The 24,676-nt window shown below is 46.1% G+C and overlaps 1 long non-coding RNA gene across 2 annotated transcripts in view; it reads left to right on the forward strand.

Moving 5' to 3' along the window:
• LOC145722445 (uncharacterized) overlaps positions 1-24,676 on the forward strand; it is an 87,795-nt gene that overhangs the window by 44,620 nt on the left and 18,499 nt on the right. The window contains exon 2 of one of the 2 annotated variants that reach the window (XR_014146732.1): positions 70-214. This is a non-coding gene — a long non-coding RNA (uncharacterized LOC145722445). Of the gene's footprint in view, positions 1-69; positions 5,490-24,676 lie in introns of those variants that run through there. The other variant, XR_014146731.1, reaches the window with a different exon arrangement.

The raw sequence follows: 24,676 nt of genomic DNA on the forward strand, positions 1-24,676 counted from the left end.
TGTAAACCTGGGATCTATGAATATTATGATACTGTAAGTAGAATTTGGGGTTTATTTGTGTTTTCCCAGGAAGAAGAACGTGGCTGTCTATGTTGGATTCTCAAAAGGGTCTGTAGTTCCCCAAAAGATCAATAACCTCGGTTCAAGTCCAACTCAGACTGCTGTCCTTCCAGGAATCATCTCCACACAGGAGTGCCTGCTGCCTCCCCTGAAGGTGCTGGAGAAATGAGGTCATGCTACATTTTCTCTTCCTAATCACTCTCGATCTGTCATCAGCAGGGATGGACTAAAACAAACAACCCTCCTCGCCACCCTCACCCTCACCCCTACCAGTTCCCCCCACAGTACGTGCCTCATTCTGTTTGCCTGCAGAAATATCAATAGCTTCATAAAGTGTTCCAAGGTATTTTATAGGATTGTGCTATAATTTAATTGAAGCCTCTCCCTCCAGCCCCATAGAAAATGACATTTGGTCTCATAATCTCATGTCTTGTAAGTCCATTGGTGGAGGGAGGACTCTAGGCCAGACCTGGATGTTGATACTTGGTCTTTCCTGCTGACAGTAATGGACAGCTCCCAATCTGGCCACCTCTTACGGGGGAATTAGAAGTAGCCTCTCTTTCTCTCTTCAATTTTATGTGGAGTGTGTGTGTGTGTGTGTGTGTGTGATGGGGCACTGGGCAAGTCATGTCATAGGAAACAGACCATGAGTGGTGGGGCAGGAAAAGCCTCCAGTCCCCAAACCCCAGCTGCGCTTTTGAGGTTCTTGACAGTGACATGTCAATCCTGTTTATGTGGCTGGAAGGAAGAAAAGAAAGTGGCATTTCTTAAAATGGTCTGTTAGGTACCAGGCGCCGTTCTAGATACTGTCTCACACACTTAATCCTCGCAAAACCCCTGCAAACTAGACATCCAAGTTCCCGTAGTGAGGGGAAGGGGACCGAGGTTTGGAAAGGTTGTGAAACTTGTCCAAGGCCCAGAGCTAGTAAGTGGCAGAGCTGGGCTCTGAAGGCCCGTCAGCCCCACCCGCCTTTCCGTCCCACAGGGGCGGATAGCCAGCTGGGTGCTGGGGATACTCCTCTCTCCTCCTCGTTGCCTCCGTGAATTCTGCCTGCTCAGCTTCAGCTTCTGCCCCCAGGCTTCCATGGCCTCTTCCTTTTCTGATCTCCCAGCAAAACAGAATCACTGTATGTGTCTTATCTCCTCCACTTGATCAGCAACAGTTTGAGAGGATGAACCTGACCTTACATTTCTCCTGCACCGTCTCACCTACCCACCCAGTCAGTGTACCTAGGAGCCACCCAATACCCAGAGGGAGGAGGAGGCAAAGCCAGAAAAAGTTCACGCAAGAAGAGCTTTCCTCATTTGAGAGTGGAGAGCCTGAGACCCAGAGAGGGAAGGCATTTTCTAAGGTCAAATAGCAATTCAGTAAAGGACCCACGATTGGAACCTGAATTTGCGTCTCTAGTGTTAAAAGGAGTTAGGATAGATGATCTCAAAGAACCCTTCCAAATCGAATAGCTAATTGCTACTAGTTTAATTTTTTCCGGCAACACTTAACTGAGCATCTACTGAGTGCTAGGCACTGTTCTAGGCAATGGAGGATCTGCCGAGAACAAGAAAGACATATTCTTGCAGCCACAGAGCCTAAGTGTAATGCTGACAGCACACGGACATAAGGGCTCCCATAAGGATTAAGTATAGGGTGCCAGGGAGGTGTAGAAGACAGGCCCTCCCGCTAGACTGGGGGCTGGTGGTCAGGGAAGGCTCCAGAAGAAGTGATACTCAAGGTCAGACCAGATATGGTTGAGCCAAAGAAGACAAGCCCTCTGGGGCAGGAGGAACTGCATATTGGAAGGCCTAGAGGCAAAGCAGGGCGTAGCCCTTTGGAAAGGAGAGCAAGCAGATGAGAAAGGGGAGGACCATTTGCAGGGCCTCGCGAACTGCCCTGAGGAATTTCGGCTTCATCCTGAGAGTCATGTGGAGCCTTTGAAGAATTTTAACTAGGGGAGGACATTATTACGTTTGCATTTTATGACTGATATTTAAAAAATATTTTTTCTTATTATAAAAGTAAATGCATGTTGATGGTAAAAAAAAGGTAAAGGCACATCCCTTAAAAGAAGAAAAACAAAGCAGAAGCCATAGGGTCTCGTGATGAAATGGCTGATGAAAAGTGAGAGCAGGAGACCTGGAGGATGTATCTGGTGTCCTCGGGCAGCTTGACTCCTCCTCCCGGCAGCCCCCGCTCTGCCCGCAGCAGCTGCTGCCCAAAGAAGCTGTTGCATCGATTTTCTCCCCTCTGGTTGGGAAACGGCAGTAGGAAATGCAGTTTGGAGGTGATCGATGTAATTGGTGTAATAGGCTGAAGGCTAAAGGCTGTTTTGCTTAGTTAGCCCTGCAATCACACTGGTCAGTGTTCGACATGCTGGGGGGCCCTGTTCAGGTTCAGGGGCCAGAGGAGCAACATTTGAGTTCTCTACCCTAGAACCTCAGGCTCCAGCTCCGGTAGTTGGCTTCCAGGTCTCAAGCTCTCAAGGGTGGCCCATCTAAGTCTGAGGTGGGAGGGATTTCCAGAACTCTAGCTCAATAGTCTTTAGCATCAACTCACCCATCCTCCCTGTGAAGAGTCCCTGATGGTCTGCTTTCTGGTACCTGGGCAGCTACCTTGCTTCTAAGACCAAGGCAGAGCATTAATCCCTTCATTCACTCATTCTGTCATTCAATAAACATTTATTGGCCGCTTTCTGTGTGCCACCTGCAGTGGGATCTGCCCCCCACTGCCACCCCCACTGTGTCTAATTTCAGATTCTGACCTTTTCCAGTAAGCTCCTCTAAACTCAGTACTGTGGCAAAAGAGGAAGCATGAAGCGTTTTAGTAGGAAAGAGCCTGTGTGAGTGTGCTGGTGAGAAGGGGATGTGGTGGGCAGGATGTTGTTACCATTGCAGTCAGAGCCAAGAGACAGCGCCCAAGCCCTGGACAAAGAACCAGATTCTTAGACCTTCCTAGGTCTCAGCATTCTGGCTCTCAAGGGATGTCTCTTCTCTAGACTCTTTTCTACTCTATAAACGTGTATTAGGCCTAGAATGGTGACGATGGAAGCATAAGGTCTTGGTTTCTATCCTCAGACAGTTCAAATTATCTAGCGGGCGAGGCAAGATATGGACACAAATATCTACCATACAAAGCTGACAGTGACAGAGGTCAAAGGGGTTTTAAAACATTGCTATTAGATATTGCTCTCAAGCCACTGAGATAGTTTCCAGCCAGGTTGGATGAATCTGGAAAAGCTTTCAGAGAGAAGGTGACATTGGAAATAGCCCCCCCGCCTTTTTTTAAGATTTTATTTATTTATTTGACAGAGAGAGCAGCAGAGGGAGAGGGAGAAGCAGATTCCCTGCTGAGCAGGGAGCCCAATGTGGGACTCAATTCCAGGACCCTGGGATCATGACCCGAGCTGAAGGCAGATGCTTAACCGACTGAGCCACCCAGGGGTTCCAGGAAATAGCCCCTTTCAGTTGGCCTCATCTTACTGAAGTTAGCATCTCTAGGTCTGGTGTTGTTCTGAGATGGGAGCTCTATCTAATTTCAGCTGGAAAGGAGGACAGGGATGTGTGAGGAGGAAGTCCAGAGGTGAGGAGTCAGGCTTAGAGCAGGACGGGACTTGAGGACTGGGATGTGGCCTCCTCAGAATCTTTAGATTAGGATGTATATAGTTGCAGGTAGAAGGAATCTCATGTAGAAGGAACAGCACAAGCAAAGATGTGAAGGTAGGGGCATTCCGACCGTTCAGCTTAGCTCAACCACTAGCCGTATAAGTAATAATAGGTCCCCCTTATTGAGGACCTACTATGTCCTAGGCATTGTGCTAAGCACGCCACACATTTCATCTCATTTTATCTCTAAAACAATCCTATAACATAGGTATTTTCAACCTGAGTTATAGACGAAGATTCAGAGAGGTTAAATAATTTGTCCAAACTTACACAGTAATCAGTAAGGTTGGAATTTGGATCTGGTTTGTCTGATTATACAAGTTCATGCTCTCAGCTACTCTGTTGTGATAAGGCTGTAAAATGGGTTGATTTGAGACTGCAGATATCTTTAACTGCCAAACCAAGGGGTTTGGATTTTGTCATGTAGTCAACTGGGCACCGCTGGGGTCTCAAGCAGTGGAGCAATATCTCTGTTTGACTTCAGAAAGGTCAGTATGGCAGGAAGACCATGAAGTCCTGGAAGTGAGAGAAACAGGCACAGGGGGACCTGTTTTGAGGCTGTTGTGGCAGCCCAAGAAGGGCGAGCTAAGCTAAGACAGCAGGAATGGAGATTGGGATAGATGAGAGAATCATACTTCTGTCACCATCATCAAATATTACAGTTAGAAAGAACCTGTGGAGAATTCTGTCTCAACGTTTTCATTTTACACACGGCCCAGAGAGGGAAAGGGACTCTCCTTGGGCCACACAGCAATTCAGCGACTAAGGTGGGACTTGCATACAGACATCTTGACCCCATCCCACTTATTTTCCTATCTCCTTGTACACCTTTGAGGGTAGGAGAAGGAGAACCAAGTTGAAGGTGCCACTGAGCAGGCTCTGCTCTCCTTGGAGAAGCTCGAATGTGAACTTGGCTCTGACAGGATTTGGGATTAGCATGAGAGCTGGACCAGTCTGCTGAAAGCCAGGGACTGGGGGCATCAGAGTAGAGGATGCCCAGGCTTGGTTTATGAGCCGCTGCTTCCTTGCCCACCTGCTGCCCTTCTTCCCAAGCACTTCCTCAGACCTCTGAGAAGCACTGGGGAGCCAAAGTCATAGACTTTGTGGGACAAGTCAGCCCCAGCTCTTCCCAGTTTTGTGAGAGTAAGGACCTGGCTCATTGGCATATGCAGAGTTTACTAAATCCTGACCGAGTGCCAGGTCCTGTGCTAAGAGCTTTAGTGAATATTCTCTCTCTAAATTCTCACAGTAATGCCATTTTACAGATAAACTGAGGCCTGGAGATATCAAAGGCTTTGTGTAAAGTTAGTGACAGAACCAAGACTTGAATCCATGACTGGCTGACTCCAAAGTCTGCTTTTAAGTAGTATATAGCATTGGCTCCTTTTTATTAATAATGCATCATACTTAGTTGCTGTTCTGTGCCATTTGGCATGAAGAGAAGATTCTTCTCCCCACTGGACAGGTGAGGAAATTAAAGCCCTAAAATCTACCACTAGTTACTGGTAGATCCAGAATTGATAACAGCGGTGCAAATAATACTAATACTTAAGATTGAGACTTTATCGGGGCGCCTGGGTGGCTCAGTCGTTAGGCGTCTGCCTTCCGCTTGGGTCATGATCTCGGGGTCCTGGGATCGAGCCCCGCATCTGGCTCCCTGCTCCGCGGGAAGCCTGCTTCTCCCTCTCCCACTCCCCCTGCTTGTGTTCCCTCTCTCGCTGTGTCTGTCTCTGTCAAATAAATAAATAAAATCTTCAAAAAAAAAAAAAAAAGATTGAGACTTTATCACATGTAAGGAATGATGCCAAGAGTGTGATGTGTGTTATTTTATCTTCATAATAATCCTGTGATGTAGGTTCTATTACCGTTCCCATTTTACAGTTAGATAAATCAAGGCACACAGAGGTGAAAGTACTGTTTCTGACATCACACAGCGAGTAAGTGCCGAAGCTGACATTCGGACCCAAGATTTTCATGCCAGAGCCCACGCACTTAAGTCCCAGACTGCACCACCCGGGATCTCCTAGAATTGCCCCAAGTGAGAGTTTCATGTCACCTGAATGCCATCGGATACTGCCTCTAGCTATGGTTATGTAGCTGTGGGTTTGCAGAGACCCACAATTATCAGGAAGTATTAAAAGGACAAAGCTTCTGCCCCAAGTCCAGCAGTCCACTAGTGCTTCTACCTCAGTCCTGATCTGACCCTTGAGTTTGACCCATCGTCTGCTCTACATTCAAGTCCAGTGCTGGCAGACTCCCCAGATCCCGACCCATTGACTCCTTGGCTCCAGATGCCGGCTCTGTGGCTTGAACCTCTCCCAAGTCACCACCCTGCCTGGTGCATTCTCATTCGGATCTCACGCAACCAGAGATACATTTGTTGTAAAGAACTGTAGATGGTTTGGACCAGTGGAGCTGAGCGTCTTTGTTTGTCTTTAGGGGATCACTAAAACACAGCATGAGTTTAATAATTACATAAAATGCTAATAGCAGCTACTTTTATTGGGAGTCTAGCATTTGCTAGAACTTTATATGCATTGTATCTCTAAACCTTTCATCAACCTAGCACATTGGGTATTATTATCCTCATTTTACAGGGGAGGAAACTGAAATCCAGGGAGATCAAAGAGAGGTTAAATGTCTAGCCCAAGCTCCCATAGCTAGTAGGTGCTAGAGCAGGGATATGAATCCAGGACTGTTTGGCTCCCAATTTCATGTTCTTTTCACAACTGCATGCTGCCTCTCTAGTTCCTTTTTTCTTTTTAAACCAAATTCCTACGTGGGTAGGTAAAGAAATATAATAGACATAGTATACTGGGATGCCACTGAGCCCATGTGACAGGTTGGCTCATGCATGTCCTTATAGTCAATAGCAGGTGGAGAACTTTGGATTGGGATATTAAACAGTGAGGTGGCTTCATAACTGGTTGCCAAAGGGTGCAAATTGGGGGTGGATATTAAACTGGAAAGAGGAACGAGGACAGTGTTGGCAGCACGGGGCGCAGTAGTGAGACATGCCATGAGCACATTTGGCAATATGGAAACCAGGTTGCTCTGTGTGGGTTAAAGTAACAGCAGAGAAGAATTTTCAGTAGAGGAGTTTGGCAAGGCCCAGCATCAATCACAATGTCCCACGTGTAATCCCGATGATTTAGAACAGGCCTGTGCTTGTAATTTAATAACTGGAACCCTAATTTACTGGACTGTATCTCATTTAGAGAACTGTTTTATAAACCTATGGGAGATATTCATTTAGTAGTATGAGAAAGGGTGTTTTGAGGAGCAGGAATTTGGCAGTTAGTAATCTAGCATCATCTGGTAGGGGGGAACACCAACATTTTCATTCCTGCAGAGAGGGTTTCTGTGTGGTGAGGCAGGGATGCTTTCTTAGATCTCTCTCTGGCCTGGATGAAATTTTCCTTAAAGCCTGTCTGTCTTCTTTTCCTGTAGTTCCAGGTATGTCTAATGTGACTCCTGATTGGCTTCCCCGATATTCAGAGAGCGGCAAGGGAGTGCTTTCATGGAGGACATTAGCATTTTTGTTACTCAAATGGAAGGCCCCATTGTAAATTAAATAACGTGGCAGTCTTATTTACCAACTTCAGTCTTTTGTGGGTTTGATTGTCCTGAGTCAGCCTTTCTGAATCCGATGATAGGGAGCCAACTCTGAGCTGTCATAAATTCCCTATTGCGATGCCCCCCTCGGTGGTGTGCTGGGAGAGAGGCATCCAGCCCCGTTTTCTGTCTGTAACAGACTCTAATGGCATTTCTGAGCCTTCTCTCTTTGGCCTTCTTTTAGTATTCAGTTTATTGAGGCTTTGTGGAGTGTTGAGCCGTATCTAATTGGATGACATTTAATAGACTTTCTCTTGGATTCCCCCAAACCCAAGAGTATAAAAAATGACCTAGCATTAGCTGTGTAGAGAGACTGAAAGTGTAATGGAAAAAAGCAACAACAACAAAAAGGATCTCATCCAAAATAGCAGCCAACCTCACAAAATATCCACAAATAAACCTAACAAGAATCTGTGACTCATAGATATTTAAGAAAAACCCCAACAACTCTAAAACTTTACTGAAAGGCATAAAGGAATACCTAGATAAATGGAGAGATGTACCGTGTTTATATGATATTGTAAAGATGTCAGTTCCTCCCAAATTAATCTATAAACTCAGTGCAACCCCAATAAAAACCTGAGGCGATTTTTATCAGCCTCAACAAGCTGATTCTAAAGTTCATATGGAAGGGGAAATGGGCTAGAAACATCAGGAAAACCTTATAAAGAACAACAGAGAACTTTTTCTACCAGACATAGAAATATAACATTAAGCCATAGTAATTAAAATAGTGTGGTACTGGTGCAGAAACAGACAAATGGAGCAACAGAACAACACATTGAGACTGGAAACAGATGTAGGTATATATGGGGATTTAGTTTATGAGAAGGATAACATTTCCCAGTGGAGAAATACTGACCACTTAAGAATAATGATGGGGAGGGGCGCCTGGGTGGCTCAGTCGTTAAGCGTCTGCCTTCGGCTCAGGTCATGATCCCAGGGTCCTGGGATCGAGCCCCACATCAGGCTCCCTGCTCAGCGGGAAGCCTGCTTCTCCCTCTCCCACTCCCCCTGCTTGTGTTCCTTCTCTCGCTGTGTCTCTCTCTGTCAAATAAATAAATAAAATTAAAAAAAAATAATAACGATGGGGAAATTACTATCTAATTGGAGAAAAATAGAGTTGAACCACCACCAAATACTTTACAGAAAAACGAAACCAACTGTGTTAAGGAGGTACATGTAAAAAGGGAAACCTATAATATTATTGATAATGCCCAGCATGCAAAGAATATGCAAAGATGCTCAAATTCGCTAGGAGTCTGGAGTGAAAATTAAAAATGACAATGAGGCACCATTAAAAAATCCCATTTGGTAAAATGAAAAGGCTTGATAATATCTTGGGTCGGTAAGGATAAAGAGAGATGAACACTGTTGTGGGGACAGTGAATTAGAAGCTTTGGAAATGAGCTGGGCAGTGTGTCTGTCAAAATCACAAAAAGTTGCATGTCCTTTGATCAAGTCATTCCACTTCTGGAACATATCCTGAGGAAATGTGCAGAGTTATGTACAAGAATATTCTTTGTGGCATTGTTTGTAATAGTAAAAAACTGCATAAACATAAAAGGTCCATCAGGAAAAGAACTTTTTTTTTTTAAATCTTATTTACTTGTTTGAGAGAGAGAGAGCACAAGCAGAAAGCAGCAGAGTGAGAGGGAGAAGCAGACTCCCCACTGAGCAGGGAGCCTGATGTGGGACTTGATCCCAGAACCATGAGATCATAACCTGAGTTGAAGGCAGACGCTTAACCGACTGAGCCACCCAGGCATCCTGAAAAGAGTGGTTTAATACCACAGAATGATGGCCTGTCCTGAGCATGGGATTTTTTTTAAAAGACTTATTTATTTATTTGAGAGACAGAGTGCAGGGGGAGGGGCAGAGGGAGAGAGAGAATGTCAAGCAGACTCCCCCCTGAGCATGGACCCCAATGCTATGTGGGGCTCCACCTCACGACCTTGAGATCATGACCTGAGCTGAAATCAAGAGTCCAACACTTAACTGAGTCACCCAGGTGCCCCATGGAGCATGGGATTTTACAGGCAGGCCCTACAGCTTGGAAACAGATTAGAATTATTTGTCATATCTGGCATGTGGTAATAATAAACCAACTCATATTCCAAGTTGGTGTTGTGCAGAGAGGTAGGAATGAGTTAGACCCATATGTAGTCACGGGGAGAGAGATTCCAAGACACGGTGGGAAGGGAAAGAACACAGTCCTATTTATACAACGGTTGTGCATATGTACATAAATGTATGTGCGATCGAGCAAGGTAGTAGGATGTACATGACCTGTTTGTCTGTAGTGCTTAACTCAGGATAGGGCAGTGGGAGTTGGAGGAGAGTGGGAAGCAGGGGGCATTCCTCTTTTCTTTCTCTCTCTTTTCTTTTTTATTGGACTTACTACAAAAGCTTGTTTTCATCTGTTACTCAGGTACTGAAAAGAATGTTCCAGAGTCTAGCTGTCTGTAGCATAGTGTGAGTTAACACTGGGACATGGCTACCTAATGGGAAATGTCTTTGAAGTGGCATGCATAGAAATGATTTTAGGGTTCTGAGGAGGTTCCCTGGGGTGGCCTTGGGGAGGCAGGGATTGAGGGAAAAACCAAGGGATAGCCTTGTTTTGGTTTGTTTAATCAGTTTGTCAAAGTGCTACATAAGATTTAGCTTAAAACTGAACTGAGCTGCTGTTAAAAGCAATGCTTTGAAGCCCACTAACCCAGAATTGGGATGGCAGTGGTCTCATCTTGGGCCAAGAGCAGGGCTTTAGAAGTCAGGCAGCCGGGGGGGTAGTAAGTGGTGAGGACATTTATCAGCTGGAAAGGCTTCGGTGAAGGCTTCTGAGCATCCTGGGGGCTGGGGTTCATTTTTTGGCCTTTCATCTCAAGATGAAAGTCGATGGCCCTGGATGTACTTGGCAAGCACCATGATGGTAAAGGGACTGGGCACCATGGGGGATGGTTGAAGAGGCCAGGTGTGGGCAGGGGGCAAGAGGACTGACCTCAGTTATCTAAGGACTGTCAGGTGAATAGATTGGTTCTCTGTGGCCCTAGGAACAGAATTGGAGATTTCAGAGTTGTCCAAAGGTGGAATGGGCTGCCTTGGGAGATAGGGAGATCCCTGTCTCTGGAGGTATACAAGAAGAAACTACTTGGCCACAGTGTTTGTGGCAGAGATTCTGACAACAGATGGCCGTTCAACTAGAGGACCTCCAAGGTTAATTCTTTCCCAGTGTTGATTGAGCTCCTATGGTTCAGGCAGTGTGTTGGGCACTGGGTATATGGAGATGATTGAGAGAGACAAACAGGGTTTTAGAGGCGGGGGGGATTGGTTAGCCCGGTAATGGGTATTAAGGAGGGCACATACTGCATGGAGTACTGGGTGTTATACGAAAACAATGGATCGTGGATCACCACATCAAAAACTAATGATGTATTGTATGGTGACTAACATAACATAATAAAATTAAAAAAAACACAAAACCCCTTCAAATAAAAAAGCAAACAAGACAACAAACAAACGGGTGACTGTTTACATTTGAGACGTTGCTTCAAGGAACATAGTGATGTGATAGTGACTGGAAGGGAGATCATTTTTAGATAGGGAGTCAGGGAAGAGCTCTCTGAAGAGATACCTGAGCCCTGCAGGATGAGAAGGAGCCCTTTCACACAGAGATCTGTCTGGGTGGAGGGAACAGAACAGAATAGAGGAAGAGAAGCTGCTGCGGGGCTTGAAGCAGGAGAATGCTGCGATTGGATTGAGGGCTTCAAAAGATTTCTCTAGCCACTATGGGAAGCAGTAGGGGACAGGACGAGGGGAGGCTCGGAAGCCAGGTAGGAGGTTGTTTTAGTCAAGTAGGAGAAAGATGATGTCACCTAGACTGACATCAGCAGGGTTGGAAAAAAGTAGATGGATTTAGGGCGCCTGGGTGGCTCAGTCGGTTAAGCGACTGCCTTCGGCTCAGGTCATGATCCTGGAGTCCCGGGATCGAGTCCCGCATCGGGCTCCCTGCTCGGCGGGGAGTCTGCTTCTCCCTCTGACCCTCCTCCCTCTCATGCTCTCTGTCTTTCATTCTCTCTGTCTCAAATAAATAAATAAAATCTTTAAAAAAAAAAAAGTAGATGGATTTAGTTTTATCTTCATGACTCAATGTATCTGCTTTATTCAATCAGTTGATCCCAGAAGTAGGTTGGAGTTGTAAAGTACTGCTTCCCAAACAATGTATTAACATTTAGGGTTGGACTAAGGGGCAGTGGTAGCTGTCCTTGTGTATCTTGAGGTCTCATTTGCAAATATCCAAAGGGATGGATGGACAAGGTCTTGTTGTGATGCACGTTCTGATAGAATTGCACAAATCCTACTGATTAACCAGACCACAGTGCCAAAGACCAGGATGAGGTCATGTCCTCTGAGGGCCCATCGTCCCCTTGGCTCTGCCACCTTTCCTCTTGCCCCATGCTGAGCAGGTGGGCTGGGCCAAGAGCAGGGCTTTAGAAGTCAGGCAGCCGGGGCGGGGCGGGGGGGAGGCGGGGTGGTAACTGGTGAGGACATTTATCGGCTGGAAAGGCTTCGGTGAATTAACCCCCCTGAGCTTCCGTTTCCTCTTCTATAAAATGGGATTGTTGGATTACATGGGATAATCCCCATAATTTGCTAAGCACAGATGCTTGGTTTTCAATAAAGTGGTCAATAAATGACAAACACTGCCACCTCACCTTCTTTTCACAGCCAAGCTTTTTGGAAGAATTATCTTCCTACTGTCTTTGCTTCAGTTTGTCTTCTGCTTTCTCCATGCCCCTGATGTTACATTCCCTAATTTCATAACGCTCCCCTTCCTGCAGCCCCCACTGCCAAACCCATTGGATACTATTGTCTTTTCTTACTTGACTTTCCCCCTCTTTTAGCACCGTTGAACACAAACAGGTTTCTTAAAACCCTCTTACAGTTGGGTCATTCCGTGACATCATTGTCTGCTGGAAGGTTTTAACATGGAGAGTACCATGAACAGATTTCCACTTTAGAAAAATTACCCAAAGTCACACAACAGCATTTTCACAGTACCCGGCACATAGGACCTAAGTGTTAGCCAATATTGCTATGGGTTGTCATGATTCGCTATGTCCCATAGTGTCCTGTGATCTCTCTCATCACACTGTTGTCACCTTTGGTTTTGTTGTTCACCGTCTCCAAATGAGAAAGCAGAGAACTACTATTCTGTTTACTTCTGGGGGTGTGGGGGGATCACACTTTTCTTCAGGCAGGGCCACATGACTTCCTTTGGAGAATGAGGTGCTCAAGCCTTCAGTGCTTTCTTCCCTTGCACGACAAATGTGAAATCACATATTGATATGGAGATGTAATGCTCAGCCATGACATCCAGGATAGTAGTCTTGGAGAATCCCCTGGATCTGTAGCAGACTTGAGATGAGTGATAAATCAATCTTTGTTGTTTTAAGACTTTGAGGTTTGGGGGGTTATTTGTTGCAGCAGGAAAGCCTAGACTAATACGAATAAAACAGAATTCTATTCCTAGAGCTTAATGCCATGTTCAGCACATATAGGACCTTAATACATGGAGGTGGAAAGCATAAATGAATAAATAGGGAACAGAAGGAAAAAAACCAAGAAGGCATCTCCTCAGGCTTATGTATTGGAGTCCTTGGCTGATTGGTTCAGTAGTTAACAATCCTTTGCCTTTCTATAGCATTCATGAAAGTCTTTCATACCTATTACTCGTGTGTTTTACACACCATTCTTGGAGCCAGATACCTAGCGGGGACTGAGTATCAGTAGCATGAAATTGTGGCAGAGTTAGAACTCAACTCCTGGTCTCTTGACTTCTGGGTCAGGACTCTGTCCATTGCTCCTTAATACCTACAAATGAGGCCAAACTTGTAGACTAGAGTTGGATAGGCTGTCATCAATCCCTGGGGGTCCTGGACAGAGTGTGCCTGTCTCTATGGCAGGCTAGCCCAAGACTTGGCAAGAGAGGCCAGAGCACAGGTCCTAATAATGGACATACTGGGATTCATGCCCAAAGGACGTCCATACACACACACACACACACACATATACACACATGCACACACTCTGTCTCTCTCACATTTGTTTACACATGAATTCCAGCTCTCAGTGTGTCCCCACGCATGCACACTCACACCTGCACCTGCACACATGCATACACATACTCGTACTCACATACTGATACACATTTAAATACTCTTTCACTTACTCACATGTAATTGTGTGTACACACATTCACACACACGTGCATACACACATAAATGTGCTCACTCAAATGCTGACGTATACTTAAATATGTGCTCATCTACCCACAAATCCCCATGTACAGTTGTGTAACTGAAGACAAGACACTTCATGTACATTCACCCTTAAGTACTTGTACATATTCTTACATATATGTGTGCACACAGAAACATGCAATCCATACTTATTTACATGTACATTTATAACCACAGAAGCAGACATACTTATGTTCATACCTGTACTTGGTCATACACACTTCTCTTGAAGGTTACCTGTTTCAGTATCTTTAAGCTAGCATATACATGTACACATGCCTATGTGCATACACATTTGCACAAATACACAGTCCCACAGTATATACAGGGGCATAAATACTACACAGACACATGGATGCTGTAGTGTAAGCACTTAGTGCACACTTCCGCGTGTCCAGACAAGCTGGATGGATCCCTCTGGCTTCTAGCTCCCAATCTTTCTCTTGTAGCCTGCCAAGGGGGCTGCTCTAGTTCAGAACCCCCTTCCCTCTTCCCTTTTTTCCATTCCCGTTCCAACCCTACCTTTGTTTTCTGCATCGCCTCAATGAAAGTCCCTGGAAAGGTCAGATGAAGGGCTGGCAGCTTCAGCCCTCCCCTCGTCGGGAATGGGTAGAGACCCCTGTTGCTTTTCTGGCTGCCTCTCTCTGCTGCTTGTCTGTTAGCGCCAGTGAATAAAGCCAGGCGCTGGGACGCAGATAGTCAGGCCTGGGGACTCCAGCTGTTTATACTGCTGCTCTTGGAAAGTTTCTGGCACTGGGACTACATCCATATCACCACGGGCCCAGGAGGCACAGCTGGCTCTTTGCGTGGTCGGTGAGACTGAGTGCTGGGCTGGGAGTCCATTTAGTGAAGCTCCCTTTCATCTCTGATTTCCTTATGATGAAAGGAAACAAGCAAGGGCTGGGGAATGCCAAACATCCAGGAATTAAATATTTATATATTTGGCTCAGGAGAAGATGGGCTTTGGGGGGAGATAAGATCTGAGTTCAAATTCCACCTCTGCCACTGATCAGCTGTGTGACTTTATGCAAGTGACTTAACCTTTCTGAGCCTCAGCTTACTTATCTGTAAAATGGGGATAACATTTCTGTGCCTCATGGCGGTTGTCGTGAGCTCTGAATGAGATGACATATGCAGAAGTGCTCTGCTCGCTGCCTGGCCCTCAGTAGCATTTAAGGCGTGGATGTGGCTCTTGTTATTAATATGGGTCCAGTCTTGCTCTCCAAGCATATTCTGAGTGACAAGGAAAGAGGCTTGAATGGGAAAGTGATCCAAAGGGTTTGGTTGGTGGGATCTAGATGAGAAAGAAGCTGAGGGTGAGGGGAAGCCTTGGCCACGCGAAGAGCATTAGACCTGGGTTTCCTGTCACACCTGCTTCGTGCTGTGTGACCTTGCTCCATGCTGTCCCCACTCTAGCCGTCAGATTCCCTCTCTGTAAAATGAAGGACTGCCTTAGACAATTTCTTAAAGTTTTTCTAGTTCTGATATATTAGGTTCTGTTTTTCTGAAATCATCTGCAAAGTAAATTGAACGCATATAGATAACTAAGGACCCCAGTGGGGGGGAAAAATCACAGTATTGTGGAATGTACAAGCTGAACATGGTAACTCCTATTTTGGATTAACATTAATTAAGAAGGAGAAAACTGTATCACCTGTGGACCACTCCCAAGGAGGCACATCATTGCCAATTCTTCATTCTTCGTCTGTGGATTCTGTTTCTCCACCGCAGGGGGCCGTGTCCCCCAGGCTTACCTTGTGGACTATCTCTGGTTTTAGTATGTACTATTTTCCCCTGAGGTGTGCTGAGCCTGGCACGAGGTGAGGTTGGATTTCCGCTTTTGATACTGCTTAGGTGGTTGCTTATGCATGCTCTGTGGGTCTGTGGCCCCTCGATTTCCTGAGTCTTTGCCCTTTGATGTAATGCCAGGGTGGTGCCCAGCGAACACCTTCTATGGGTCAGGAGAACTGGATCTTTATCCATGCCTGGTGTGTCCGTATCTGTTTCCTCAGCTGCACACTGGGGGACATAGTGTCTACCATGTCTACTGTGTAGAGAGTGGTCGGAAGACCAAATATTTAGTGAAGGAATCAGATGAGAGAGTGGGTGTGAAATGTGTTGAAAATTATAAGCTGTATTTAATAATAATGGCTGATATTCACTGCATGTGTACTTTGTGTCAAGCACCGTGCTCAGCATTTTCTATGCTTTATCTCTTAATCCTCACAACACGTCACAAGGTGGATGCTACTGGTACCCCACTCTACAGATGAGGAGGCTGACTCAGGCTACCCCGCCCGGGGTCACAGAGCTGAACCTTAAGTTTTGTCTGGCCAAGGAAGATTGTGTCTTAATTGCTATGCTGTCTCTATAGAGAGCAAAATGCAGCAGGACTGAAGTCTGGAAAGGTAGGCAGGAGACATGGGGGAGGGGAAATGGAGGCTCAGGATCGTACAGCTGATCAGTTACAGCTTTGCAGGCTCCATTATCATCATCATCATCGTCATCAACATTATCATGGGAAACATTAAGAGCACTGACAAAAAGCATTTACTGTGACAAAAACTTTCTTGCACATAATTTCCACCCATGATACCTCGATGAAGTCAGTATGTTAGTCACCACTGGGATTTCATAGATGGGGAAACCGAGGCTTAAAGACATGAAGCAAACCAGCTCCTCATATATAGTGAGTGAGGCCAGGTCTATGTGATGCCAGAGCCTGGCTTGTAACCACCACACAAGCTAAGGGCAAACTGCTATTCTTTTAGGAGGAATCTGTGCCCAGGAAATAGATCTCTGTGCGGCCATTGTAGGGAAACAAGTTGAGATGGGCTTGGAGAGCAGGTATGTACACCTGTTCTCAAAGGACCAAGTTCTTTACATAACTGGGAGGTCCCTGACTTGATCTGATGACTATGTACCATTCCAGAAGGAGAGTGTCACCACACAGAGAGTATGAATAATGTGCTTCTGATTTGGGAGGGACAAGAAGAAAAGCACTGGGAGCTCTTAAGACATCCATTCGAAGTGTGGAAAAACTTGTTTTTTTTGACCTGGATACCCAGTGAAAAGCAGCCATGTTTGTTCCTAGTCAACAGGTGGGATCATCTCGGTTTGGAGATAATAGGCCTATTAAATTTTAGGGAGTTTGATCAGTTGTCCTTTGGAGGCGGGCAGGGTCTACTTGACCCTATCAAGACAGGCCTCTTTGCAAAAGGACAGATTTTGGACCATTTGCCCCATTACCGATATAGAGCTCAGTGATTTTCACCAGTCCGGGACTGAAAGATTGGATCTAATCTCCATAAATGTTTAGGACCAAATAATTGTGTGAGTCAACAGACACTATACTTGATGACTGGTTTATTTATTTTAAGAAGTTATTGAGTACCCATTATTAAATCACCGCACCAGGGACGCCTGGGTGGCTCAGTCGGTTAAGCGTCTGCCTTCGGCTCAGGTCATGATCCCAGGGTCCTGGGATCGAGTCCCGCATCGGGCTCCCTGCTCCGCGGGGAGCCTGCTTCTCCCTCTGCCTCTGTCTCTCTCTCTGTCTCTCATGAATAAATAAATAAAATCTTTAAAAAATAAAAATAAAAAATAAATGAATCACCGCGCCAGCTGCTGAGGTTACCACGGGAAACGAGACAAGATTCCACCCCAGAAATAAGTTACGTTATGGCGAGAGCAGGGATGAATAAGCAGACGGTTAACCCTGTTACATGTTACACCCCGAGTGGTAAGTGCTGTTACGGCCACTGTAAAATGTGTCACGAGAATGGGTGGGAAGAACTCATGGTAGCCTTGGGGCAAGCACACAGGTGAACTCACACGTGTACCCGTGTGTGAGAGTGTGCAGGCTTCCTGTCCGGGCAATTCCAGCATAGACTTAGAGGAGCATGGGAAGGAGTCAGCAAGGGAAGGGGGGCTGGTCTGGTGCTCTAGGCAGAGTCCTCAGTGGCACCAGACAGAGACACACCTGTTTGGAGAACTCTAGGGCTTTCCATTATCCAGAAGGGGAAGCGAGAGAGAGAGAGAGGAGAGATGAAGCAGGGTAGAATCACCAAGGGTCTTCTACGCTTTGCAAAGGAATTGGGGCTTAGTGCTGAAGGTGAAGGGGAGCCACCAGGGAGGCGTTGAACAGGGCAATGGTGTGATTGGATCTGTATTTCAGAAAGACCAGTGTGTGGGAAAGAAGGCTCAGAGTGGGGCTGGATGAGAGTTCAGACTCTTCTGCAGTAATGTGAGCAAGCCCCATGGAAGCCTGAACTTGACTAGGGCCAGGGGGATGTCCAGAAATGGGTGGTTTAGAGGATTTCCTGGCAGTAACATCTGTCTATAGCACTTGGTGACTGGCTGGCTGCTCTCACTTGGCTCATAAAGAGATGACTTTAGGCTGCTTTAATTCCTTTCTCACGAGCTAGATCACTCCCTTCAAAACAAGTACAATTTATTTTTTGTTTTGTTTTCAAGGATTGAGAAAAAATTTTTAAAGTATCATTGCATTTATTTATAATCACAAATGTAGTATTTGCTCCTTGCAGAAATTCAAAAAATAGGGAAAGACTGAAAGAAGAAAATTAAAATTATCCGTAAGTCTGCAGTCCAGGGATAATTGCTATTAATGTTTTGGTATTTTTTCCTTCTGGTCTTTTTTTCCAGTATAGTTGATTTATTTTAAACTTTTTACTATGAGAATGTTGAAATATATACAAAAGCAGAGAGAGGAGTTGAATCAACCCAATAGACCCACTGAGGCTTCTAGAAGCAGCCTTCTGCTCTTGCACAGTTGAATTGTAAACTTACAAGCAGCTCTTTACATTTTCTTTTTTTTTTTTTAAGATTTTATTTATTTATTTGCCAGAGAGAGAGAGAGCACAAGCAGAGGGAGTGGCAGGCAGAGGGAAAAGCAGGCTCCCCACTGAGCAGGGAGCCCGATGCGGAACTCAGTCCCAGGACCCTGGGATCATGACCTGAGCCGAAGGCAGATGCTTAGCCAACTGAGCCACCCAGGCATCTCTACATTTTCTTTTCATCTAGAACTTCAGCCTGTTGCTATAATTTTGTTTCTGTTATCCTGGGTGTTTGGCATGTGCTAGCTCTGCTGTCTCTTTGGCCATTTGCAGATGTGTGTCTTCACCCAAAACATTGAATAGGACAGTAAAAATGCCCCAGTCGCACGGTATGCACTGGAGATCTGAAAAAAACACCAGATTCCCCCCTCCTTGGGGAAGCCCAATGCAGAGGGTACATATTTCTGGGAGCGAGATGTCCCCAGCAGGAAATAGCAGCCTGTATTTTGACTCACTCACCATAGTTGTCTCAGCAATGGAACCGAAGCTGTTGATGAAAATGTTGCAGCTCACATTCACCGGGGGACCTGCCAATCAAGAGAGATTTCCTGCTTAGCTCCATGGCCAGGAAGGAACCCACAGGATAGAACCCCTTCCTGGAACACTGACTTCAGGGATGGATCCCTCTTGGTGGAGAAGACCCTTACATGCCCTCCATCCCACCACCCCTGAGCAGCAGGGACTCCCAGCCACATCACTATGCCAGATTCCCTGGTCCCCAAGCGAGCACCAGGTACAGAACACCAGAGGCTAAGCTAGGATGTACTTTCATTAACACAGGATGATTCATCATCCTGCCATATGGCTGAAATCCCTTCCCCAAACCCCATCGGCTGCCTTCTAATTTGTGGCTGAAATGTATTTACGGCTCCAACATTTGGAGGCCATCTTGGGAATCGCAAGAACAGCAAGTTCCTTGCCTTGAACTTATGAACCAAGGATGATTGCCTGAAAGGGCGTTGATGGGAATTACCAGCTGAGGAATCCAGAGGGAACCTCAGGGGAAGTCCGTAAGTCTTTATTAAATACTTTCCAGGCAAGCTTTTTGAATTCTACTGCAAAAGATAGGAAAGACATGGAGAAATATTTGCTCTTTGGGATCTCATTGTTAGGGGACCTCTGTCCAGCTGAAACCCAATCTCTTCATTTTTATACTATTAATTGGAGCAGTTACCTTCTACTGAGCATCACAGGGTTTGCTGCTGTGCTGAGAATGTTACTGATACTATCTCATTATATCCTCTCAACAACTCCAGAAGATATGGTTATTACCTCCATTTTGCAGATGAGGAAACAGAGGCTCAGAGAGGTTATTTGTTCATGACCACACAGCTAGTAAGTGGTTGAGCCAGGGTTGGAGTTCAGAGTTCTCTAATTCCAAAGCTGGTGACTGGCTGTACTTGGAGGAGAGAGGTTCGGAGAGAGGAAGGGGCATGCTCAAGGTCTCAGAGTGGTAGAATGCTGGATTTTAAGCACTGGGCTTCCCCATAAGCTGACAAGGGGGCCAATATAAAATAACCAGAGAGGAGTGTGAGACTATGGGTAAGATTGCTATAAACAGTAGGCGTCTAGGTGTAAGAGAGGTTCTGGGGAGCAAGGCATTAGGAAAGACCTCGTGACGGTGATAAACCTTGAGCTGACCTTGAAGGTGGGGAAGACTTGGATAATAGCTCATAATCCTTCACATGAAGATTGCAATGTGCAACCTGTGAATTTTTTCAGGTCTGCTTTCTTGTTGATCCCCATGAGGTCCTGAGGGAGCCAGGCCAAAATCACTGTCCCTGCTGTGGAGCTGAGAGTTTTAATAACTTACTTGGGCTTATTTAGCCAGCAAGTGGTGGAGCCAGGACTCACACCCAAGTTTTCTGATTGTGGAAAGAAGGAAGCAAATGTCTTTGTGTCCCCTCTTACCCATTCTTCTCTGTCCCTTTTTAGAAAGTAGCCCAAACATTTTACCCAAACTCAGTCAAAGTTTCCTTCTTTTCAGAAATCTTGGTGTGCAGGAAGGGACCCAGTCTTGTGGTAGGAATCCAGGTTTTCCCTCCAAGGGAGTGCTGGACTTCCTGGGTTTTTGAAGCTCCAATACTCACTGGCTATTTGATTCAGGCACGCCCCTTCCTGTTTCTGGGTTACAATTTCCCCATCGGTCTGGGAGAGTAGCTCTTGATCTGGGTAGACACTCTGCGCTCCTTTGGTTTGGAATTCCCTTATGGAGGCTATCCATGTGAACTACAAGTTTACAGGGTTTGGGGGCTGGAAGGTTTCTTAAGGGTCACCTCATCAGTTTCTTCCCAAACTGCAGTAGAATCACTGGTGAACCATTTACACTGCAGATTCCGTGGCCCAACCCCAGACCCAGTGAACCTGAATCCTTGCAGCGTGGCCCAGAGTGTATTGTTTAACAAGCTAACAGGGTGATTCTCACACAGGCAAGTTTGGGGGCCACGGCTCTAGTGGCGCCAGCTGCCCACTCAAGGCTGAGTGCTTGAACACCTCCGACGGTGGGGACCTCATTTCATCGTCAGCAGCTCTTTCCATAGCTGGATACTTCTGTCTGCTAAAAAATTTCCCTTTTGCTGAGTGGAAATCTGCCTCCTTGTCACTTCCACCTAAACAAAGACCCATTAAAAATTTTTCCCCCCTCATTTAGACTCAGACCCGGGCTTTTCTTTTCATTCGGTCTCATGCCATTAAAATGCCCCAAAGAGTTACTGCCTGTGCCTTGAAATGCACTCAGAGTTCCCACCAGGCGCTGCAAGTGTCTGCTGCTGTGACACCCATATAAATTAGATTCTGATTTATGCGTGTGAGAGGGCGCCAGCCAAAGGGACCCCCTGGGGAGGTGCGGTTCATTGATATAAATCTGAAATTAAATTATCCTCGAGAAAATTACAATCCGGCTGCCTTTGGCAGCAGGATAATGTATATATTTCATTAAATATTAAAGTTTAATTTTGCTTTTGTGTATGTGTTTGTATTAGGCTGTGCGCCTGATCCTGGGAGCCATTATCCTACACAAAGTCTTAAGGAGGATTCAGACTATCAGCGCTGGAAGGGCCTAGATCCTACTGGATCATTTTACAGATGCGGAAACAGAGGCCCAGATATGTCAAGTGATGGCCTTCGGGTCACACTATCAGGTCAGCAGTGGGAGGACTGGACTCCAGTTTTCGCCCTCTTTCCTTCTGTGTTCTGGTTTGTATTGCCACTGTGTTCTGCAGACCGAGCCTGCTGTTTCTGCCACCCCATCTTCAGGAGAGTCAAGAGCAGGCAAGGCTTCTGGTGCCTGCAGAGAACTGCTGAGTGATTAATCACTCTGTGGAGTTTTCAAACAACACAGGCCTCTTCCTCTTGTGTTAGGGTCACAGGGCCTTATATATACGGCCTTTTCAGGAGCTCTGTGGTTTGTATGGGGCTTTTGGGAATGCTGTTTGTGCCTTGAGTGGAAGTGTGAAGGGAACAGAGGACTCAGGGGCAGAAGAACCCTCATGGCTCTTACCACGAGGGAGAACAGAGAAACCTTGCTTCCCAGTTTCTGGGGCGTGGGGGTGGGGGAGGGGGGTGTCTAGAAAGATGTACCTTGCTCAGAGCCCGACTTGGAGGGGACTGAAGGGGGTAGAGACACTGCAGGTTTGGGAAAAACCTAAGACATTATCTAGTCCTGTAGATTTGGGGCCCGGATGTTCAAAGTAAGGCTCTCAGACTGGGGAGAAGGGTCTTCATTAATTCAATAATTTTATAGTCTGGGTCAAAGTTTACTTCTTAAAACTGTCCACTGCTAAGCCAATAAGTAAGTAAATAAATGAATGAATAAACAAATCAACAAATCACTAGCATTAGACAAAGAATTGAGTAAATGTAGCTGAGTGAAAATCCTAGTCTTGACGGCATCCCTTGGAAAGGTCACTTAACTGCTTTAAGCCTTAGCACGTATTTTGGTTCATTCGTTCATTCATTCAGCTTTGAAAGGTTTATTGAGGGCCATCTATGTGCAAGTGCAGTGCTATGCATGAAGGATGACTAACACATGAACCCTGGATGAATACACATTCAACAAACGAGTTCCTCCTTTCTCTGGAGAGCTAGACCGCAGCACTCAGGTTGGAGTTCTAAGAGAGCCCAGCAGGGGGCGTGGTGGGCCGGAATGCCGGAAAATTGTCCCAGGCGCGGGAGGCAACCTGGTGGTCAGCTCTTGAACGTGTTCGATTTGGCCAATGGTGTTTCTAAAAGATGTCATTTAGCTGCCAACTTGGAAGATTTCACAGAAAACCCTAGACTCAAGTCTTACCTCGGAAGGCCTGCTGCCCTGGGCCTGCATTCCTACCTGGCAGCTCCCTGAGCCTGTGCTTTCTGGTTTTCTCTTATCCCCATCCAGCTTCACTCATGTGTCATACCTGATCCCTCTGGGTGTCTGAGGTTGTGACCCTGGTGAAGGGCTGGGGTCCAGACACTATAGCAGCAAACTTGGTCCTGACTTACCTGCCCTTGAGGGAACCAAGGTCATGCTAAGGATGTTGGAAGATCGGGCCTCAGGAGAAGGGGCCAGGGGAGCCTGGAGGTAAACAGGAGTGGGAGGTGGGCCCCAACGACCCACCCCAGTGCATCTCACAGGCCACTTTCCATTTGCAGAGCTCTCTGAGAAGAGTACTTAGAGAATGGGGAGCAAGGTAAGCAAATATTAGGGAGCTGTTACCAGCTGTCACATCCCTTGTTTGGTCTTGGACTTGAGCCAAAAGAAACAGTGAGGAAGGGCATCTGGAATCAAGAATTGATTAGAAGGCTGGCAGTTGGTCCTTGAAATAAGATTTCTGCAGGGGTCCTGGGAGGACGGTCGGAGTGCACAGGATCCCCAGGAGCTCCTCAAGACCACACCTGCAGAAGTCTGCTCAGCGGCTTGAGATTACTGCAACTTCTGGGGTGTCCCCGGACAAAGGGGCCCTGCCTCCTCTCGTAACAGACGTCAGGACCTCGTAGGACCCCGAGAGCTCAAAGAAACTTCTCAGATCACTCTGGTGAGGATTTGTAAATTGGTTGCCCACAGGACATATCTGGCTCACAAACATGTTTTGTTTGAATTTACATGTTTTCAGGATCAGGAAATTTTGCATAAATCTTGATTTCTGGCTCTTCTTAGAATATTGGATGATCTGGCAACATGGGGCCCTGATTCCTGCAGGGTAACTGTGGGCTGGGGCTAAGGAGAGGCTGTCCCCTTTCAAGGGACCTGCACCTCTCTTTCTCCACAGTTGCTACAACTCCCTTTGGCCTTACTTTTGGCTCACCTCACTCATTTAAGTGACCTGCCTAATCCCTGTAGCCATTTGAAATTGTGACTCTGAGTTAGACTAGAACGTTTCAAAATTATATATCAATCCCTGGGAACTTCCAGCTGATGAATTTTAGTTGGAAATTTCTTCTCTAAAACAAATCGAAGTAGGATGGCTTGGGAGAGAAGCGAGGGTGGGCTTGCTCATTATTCCCTCAGCTCCCTTTTCGGGCACAGTTTAAAACCCACAGGTAGAGCCAACTCTATCCCCGTAGAGATGAGGAACTGAAGCCCAGAGAAAGGAAGAGGCTTATCAAAGTTCAGAGCATACGTTTGTGCCTGAGGCACAACGTGGACCTATTTCTCCACATTTCATGTTTGTCTATCTGTCCATTATACCAGAGGGAGCCAATAGGTTTTTTTTTTTTTAATTTTATTTTATTATGTTAGTCACCATACAATACATTATTGTTTTGTTTTTTTAGATTTTATTTATTTATTTGAGAGAGAGCGAATGAGAGAGAGAGCACGAGAGGGAAGAGGGTCAGAGGGAGAAGCAAACTCCCTGCTCAGCAGGGAGCCTGATGTGGGACTCGATCCTGGGACTCCAGGATCATGACCTGAGCCGAAGGCAGTCGCTCAACCAACTGAGCCACCCAGGCGCCCACATTATTGGTTTTTGATGTGGTGATCCATGATCCATTGTTTTCGTATAACACCCAGTGCCCCATGCAGTACGTGCCCTCCTTAATACCCATCACCGGGCTAACCAATCCCCCCTCCCCCCTCCCCTCTAGAACCCTGTTTCTTTCTCAGAGTCCATAGTCTCTCATGGTTTATCTCTCCCTCCGATTCCTGCCCCCCCATTTTTCCCTTCCTTCTCCTAATGTCCTCCATGCTATTCCTTATGTGCCACAAATAAG

This window comes from Leptonychotes weddellii, chromosome 7, assembly GCF_054177405.1.
Source record: "Leptonychotes weddellii isolate Sample4059 chromosome 7, ASM5417740v2, whole genome shotgun sequence".
In the NCBI taxonomy this organism is placed as follows: domain Eukaryota; kingdom Metazoa; phylum Chordata; class Mammalia; order Carnivora; family Phocidae; genus Leptonychotes; species Leptonychotes weddellii.